Genomic DNA, 6,000 nt, shown 5'->3' on the forward strand with positions numbered 1-6,000 from the left:
AAGAAATTTTTACACAATCACAAGTACATTTTTACACGTAAATTTTTACACAATCATAGGTATATAAATCAAATATATATTCGCAATGAGTCATAAAGAAATGTACTTAAAAACAATTTTTGGTCTACATACAACTTCACCATTTTTAAAAGTCAAATTTACATATTAATTGCATATTACTGAAAAGGGGGTGCTTATTTATTTTTTTCCAGTTTAACAAATATATCATCAAGGAATAGTGGCAGAAAATATTAACACTGTTTTTTTATAATTATGTTTGTGTAGCAGCAGAACATTTTGTATGTAAATACTGTAATGTGTAAGATATGATTGTTCTCAAATCTAACCTGAATCTTAGACAGTACTGCTTGGCATTATGTCATGTGTGGGCGCGTGCAAAGGACAAGCTTCACACTGAATTCAGAAGCAAGCTTGCCATAAACTACTCTAGTGCAATTTTGCTACGAACACCTGGATTCAAATATAATCTTGTTTCTGAATTAATTTGATCTGGTCTCTAAATTGTTTTCAACATTTACATTCAGTTATGAAACTGCAAAGGAATAAGGTGACCTTTATCTGGTAAAAACTATAATAATTTATTACAGAATCATTAAATGTAAGAGTATGGATTATGTCTTATTCTTAATTCTAGTTAAAGATGTTTTGACTGTTTTAAAAATGGACTCCCCACTAAACTGCTAAGAAATACATATTGTAATTAATTTGTATTTAATAAATAATGAAATAAATAAATAAATAAATAAATAAATAAAATAAAAATTGAATTGTATTTAATAAATAATGATTTAATAATTTTATATCATAGTTAAAAAGTTTTGAACTGTTCAAAGATTTTCTAGTTTTAAGAAAAATAAAATAAATTGTAAGATCCTCCAATCTATTAACTGAAGAATTCATTTTGTTTCACTATGGTTTCAACTTGATACCCAGAGTAGCAAAGGATTTGGAGGCTTGGATGAAAAGGTAACACAAACCAGAAGACCACTTAATTCTAAAGATAACATCCCGATAATGATATCTTAACATCCTTACTGATGAATACTAAAATAACAAGTTAGTACAACTGCAAAATTAGAAATTATTTTGAAATGACAGAAAAGAAGAAGGAGAGAAAAACTAGAAGGAAATGGCCACATGAGGTTGTATGTGGGAGTTGATAAAAGGAAAAATGGTGAAGACTGTCATAATTCATCATATGAATTTTTCAAATAACATATATTTTTAAAACATAAAACAGAACAATATGGAAGATGGATAGTATGCACATATTCTTCAAACATAATTATCTGAAGAGTGTACAGTAAAGAATCACAATGCTTACAGTAATAATAAAGTAAAATGATTTAGGAGAAAAAATGGAATGTTTGGCATATTACTGGTAAAATTATTGCTTTAGAAAAAGTTTTCAAATTCTGTAACTATTAAGGCAAGAAATCAAAGTGTTTCTCCAAAAAGGAAAAAGATAATTATAGTTCTTCAGTGAAACATTTAATTCAGAGACAATTACCACATAGCAATTGTTTCTGTCCCATATGGCTGCTGTGATAACAGCTAAGTCTTGTAAGCACCTTCTCACTGCCTCTCAATGACTAAGATGCTGGGATAGTGAAAAGAATTCTTCCTGTAGGACACTGCTGAGGCTCTAAGGACAATGCATTCTATCTAATGAGATAACCCTGAATAATTTTGATTCTAATGGTGATAGATTTCCTTTATTATTTTGAAAGTTAGTTCCATGTGAGAATTGTAAAGGAGGAAATTTTGTGTTTAAATAATTGGGTATTTTTTCAGAAAGTAAGAAAACTGTGGACTGAAAATGGAGATGTTCTAAGTGAAAAATATACTTCAAAAATATAGCTGAGAGGATAGAGTAAGTTCCGATCAGCTTCTAGGATCAGGGTCAACCTGATAGCCTGAACTTTATAAAGCACTTTTTTTTTTTTACTTCTTCTTTAATAGAAAGTAGATACAGGTGTGGTGTCTAGAAAAGTAAAGTTATGTCATTACCTAGAACACAGTGCAGTGAATTACTTAATGACCTAGCATTCAATAAAACTGTTCAACAATAATTTTGCTTAGTTTTGACTATATGATGGTTATAGTGATTGATGGAAGTAATGGTGATAATGATAATAATGACTGTCGTGACGGTGATGATGCAGGTGGCAATCATTGTAGTAATAGCATGACGAAAATATCAACATTGATAGTCTTTTGTTAGTGTGAAAATTATGAAATATTTTTCCTGTTGAGTGTCTACACATAACAATTACTGTTTATAGCATCTCGTTTAACCTTGGAAATAAAACATACACAGAACCATTTATCTTTTGGAAGGGGGGTTTCTAATATATTGTTTTTTTTTTTACTTTAAGTGAAATGTATTTTAATTAACATACAATTAGATCAGTTTCCTTTATTATATCCCATGTCACCTTCTTCTATCTACTCCCATGTTCTTCTACTCTCTCAAATGTATAGCCATGTTCACTTTTGCTTTAATTATACAATCTTCTAAGTCCATTTTTGATTCAGAGCTGACACCTTTATATTTTGTAACCAGTTAGGTGGCTCATCTCTGGGAGAGGCTAGTTCTTACCCTCTCTGTAGTCATTAATTGTTGTATTTTGGGGTGTATTAAGATAGATTAGGAATAGGATCCTGTGAATTTTTCTGTTCATATGAGCATATGTATAAATATTGTCATTTTCTTGTTTTGTGTATAGAGTCTTTTTAGGAGAAAGTCACACAGCACATTACCTGTGACTCTTGCTTTTACTATCTTTCTGTCCCTTCTTCCATGATGTTCCCTGAGCCATAGATTAAGGATCAGTACTACAAATGTATCCATTGTGCTCGGGGTCTCCATGACCTGTTGAACTCCACACTGTATTTAGTAGTGCTTTTATATGATAGCCACAACTTTCTGTAAAGAGAAGTTTGCTTGATGAGTAGTAGTAGACACACCTGTCTGTGGGTATAAAAAAAAGATTTAGAATAAAGTAAGGATTTATGCAGACTTAGCAAAATGATAATTGTAGAGTATTTTTCTACATTCATGGCCTTAGCTGACCTTTCTAGATCACTAGGCTAAGTTATTAGTACCAGGCATGATTTCTATCTTGTTGAATGGTCCTGGAGACCAATTAGTCAGCTGCTGGTTAAAACTTGTGAGTGGCACTTACTGCATCTTTACAGAAACCTTGTCATATTGGCCATTCTTGTAGATTTTTGGTATGGAATCAGCTTAGTACTATTAATTACTTTCTTTTCTTGACAATCTACATAGTGCTTTTTGGTACCATAATTAAATGGTAAGAAGGAGGGTTATAGGTTAGTTCCAACTAAATAAGCTAAGTCCCATGTCATAAGTATCCAGTGAGTTCAGCAACTTGACTATCTTGGCAACAGCATTTGCTGTCAGCTGTTTTGTTGACCTTACTCATTTTAACTGGGGTAAGAAATAAAAAGGAGATATTCATTCCTGGACCAGATACTATACTCAGTCTAATAGGTTGAACTAAAGTGTCTCATTGTATAAAGTAGTAAATCAGTAAATTTTACAACTTCTATAGAATAAATGTAAAAATCCTCTTGATATTTGAATAGTGTCCTAAAATACTATAGGCAAAATTGCTTTTATTGTCAGGATTAGTCATTTAAGCATTTTAAGTGCAGCAAAATGACATTCTTTAGATCTAGAAGTATAGACAAGTTAACTTTTTGTCCATGTGAACATTTAAAGTTTCTATTCCCTGTTTTACTTTGGTTCACTTTCACCACAAACCCTTTGAATAATATCTTGCAGCATCTTCATCTCTTATGCTGTTCAGCCTCCTGTGTCTTATGAACATTGGAAATGGGCAACTCAACAAGATTTGAATGCCTAAGTATATTAGGCATATGCCTTGGGCTATATTTTATTTCTTATATTAAATCAATGTAATGTGCTGAAGAAAAAATATTATTAAATTAAAATCTATGATACCTGCAAGTGTGGCTTCATTTTTCTTCTGAAGAAATTGCCTTAAGGTCAGTAAATGATTAACTTAGATTTCTAATAGACATATTCCAACCCAGTACAAAGAAGTTTTGTGGACATGTTGTTATATCAAACTTTTGAGTGCATTCTTTTAAAACAGAAAGAAAACTCTGGATTAAAAAAGAAAAACTTGTAATTTCCTTTCAACTACAGCACTTTGAATTTTACTTCTTTAATAAAAAGTGAGATTTTTTATGTAATAGTACAACACATATTTATGGCAATGAAGTCTTTACATGTATATATAAGTATTTCTCCTGTATGTGGGTGGAGGAAAGGTGGGTAAGGTGTGCAAATAATAGCATATACCTCTGTGTTGGGGAGGGATTATTGTTTCAAACTAATAATGATATTCTTCATAAATAATACTTTTCTCATCAGTTTTTGAAATTTGGAATTCTTATTGAAAAATATCCTAGTCTATTCTAATATACATACTACCTGTTTAATGCTATGACTAATTAATCTATATGATTGTAGGCTAAGATAAGTATCTATTAGTTTACATCATATTTACTCTTATTACTATTTTCCAGTTCACACCATAATTCATAATATTTTGTTAATAAATGTAGTACCCCAAATGATATATTAGGAATGCATGGCAATCAACTCATAGCTAGCGGTTCAATAAAGTTGGGACACAATAAAAAGCACTCATTTGATTGAAGAGGACTTCTCTAAAAAAAGTAGTTAAAGCAACTCATAAATACAATCCTCTGTTTAACAGAGCAAACACGGAACTAAGGGGCAACTGGGAGACAACATGTACTGGCCCAAATCTCACTGGAATGCCCTTATTCAGTACGTGCTTGTTGCACCATAAACAAGCTGCAGGAAAAAGTTATAATCTATGCACTATGACCTCATGGAATTTGATTCACTCCCCAAGGCCCAGAGTATCTTGTATTTTCATAGAAAAAATAGAAACATGAATGGCTTTGCCTAAGATCTGTTGTGATTGCCTAAGCCCTGTATACCTAAAATGTTCGAATAGCCCCAGAATACATTAGCTGAAGATTTTATTCTCCAGAACACATCTTCAGTTTTGCTTTGCTTCATTGTGTTGGACAAAGAGCTGCTTTCTGATGGGGAGACAATAGACTAGACTAAGAAAATAACTTTAATTTCTTTGCATGGTCACAGCTCAAGTTCTGTCAGCTAATAATTTTCCCAATTCATATTCTTACTTTAAGCCTACCACTTTTCAGAGTGGAATCAAGCTTTCTTTCTTTTTTTTCAAAATTAATGTTGTGGTATTATAACATGTTCATTGGAGTTTTTGAAGCTCTGTGTAGCTGCTTTTGTACTGTAGGTACACTTAATCCTGTCTACATTCATTGTTGTAACTTGACATTTGACTGTATTTAATATTTAATTATTTGCAACTTTATATATTCTTATTTCTTTCTCTGTTAATGGTTTGGTTTGATTTTAGAAGTTGTAAATTTCTATATTCTAGCAATTATTTAAATATTTTATTGTGTAATTGTTGTCAAACCACATTTGCTATCTTTCTCCATCATATGAAATTATTGCATTTCATTTTCTGAAAGGGTCACAGTTTAATGTCAGCAATTTCTGCTATTTAAAAAATGGTTTAAAATAATTTTACCATGTATTTCTTAAAAGCCAATTCCCTTTTATAGTTCTTTGTCATATTTCTTATTCTCTGCCTGTACAATTCTCAAGAAATCTGTGTCCTACTGATCTGCACTGGTACCTGGAGCAGACCTTGGGTGCCTGCTCTGTACCCAATCCCACAACACTCAGAGAAGGCTGGACTCCCAGGAGTTCTAACATACCCAGGATTATAGGTTAGGAAAACACGATACCTGGCCCAAACAGGGAGTAACTGGGACCCCCGGTGACCAAGAACCTCTGCCTGGCCAGTGGCTTGAGTTCCTTCCAGTCTGCACCAGTGCCAGGAGGAA

Source organism: Arvicanthis niloticus, chromosome 7 (genome assembly GCF_011762505.2).
Source record: "Arvicanthis niloticus isolate mArvNil1 chromosome 7, mArvNil1.pat.X, whole genome shotgun sequence".
NCBI lineage: Eukaryota > Metazoa > Chordata > Mammalia > Rodentia > Muridae > Arvicanthis > Arvicanthis niloticus.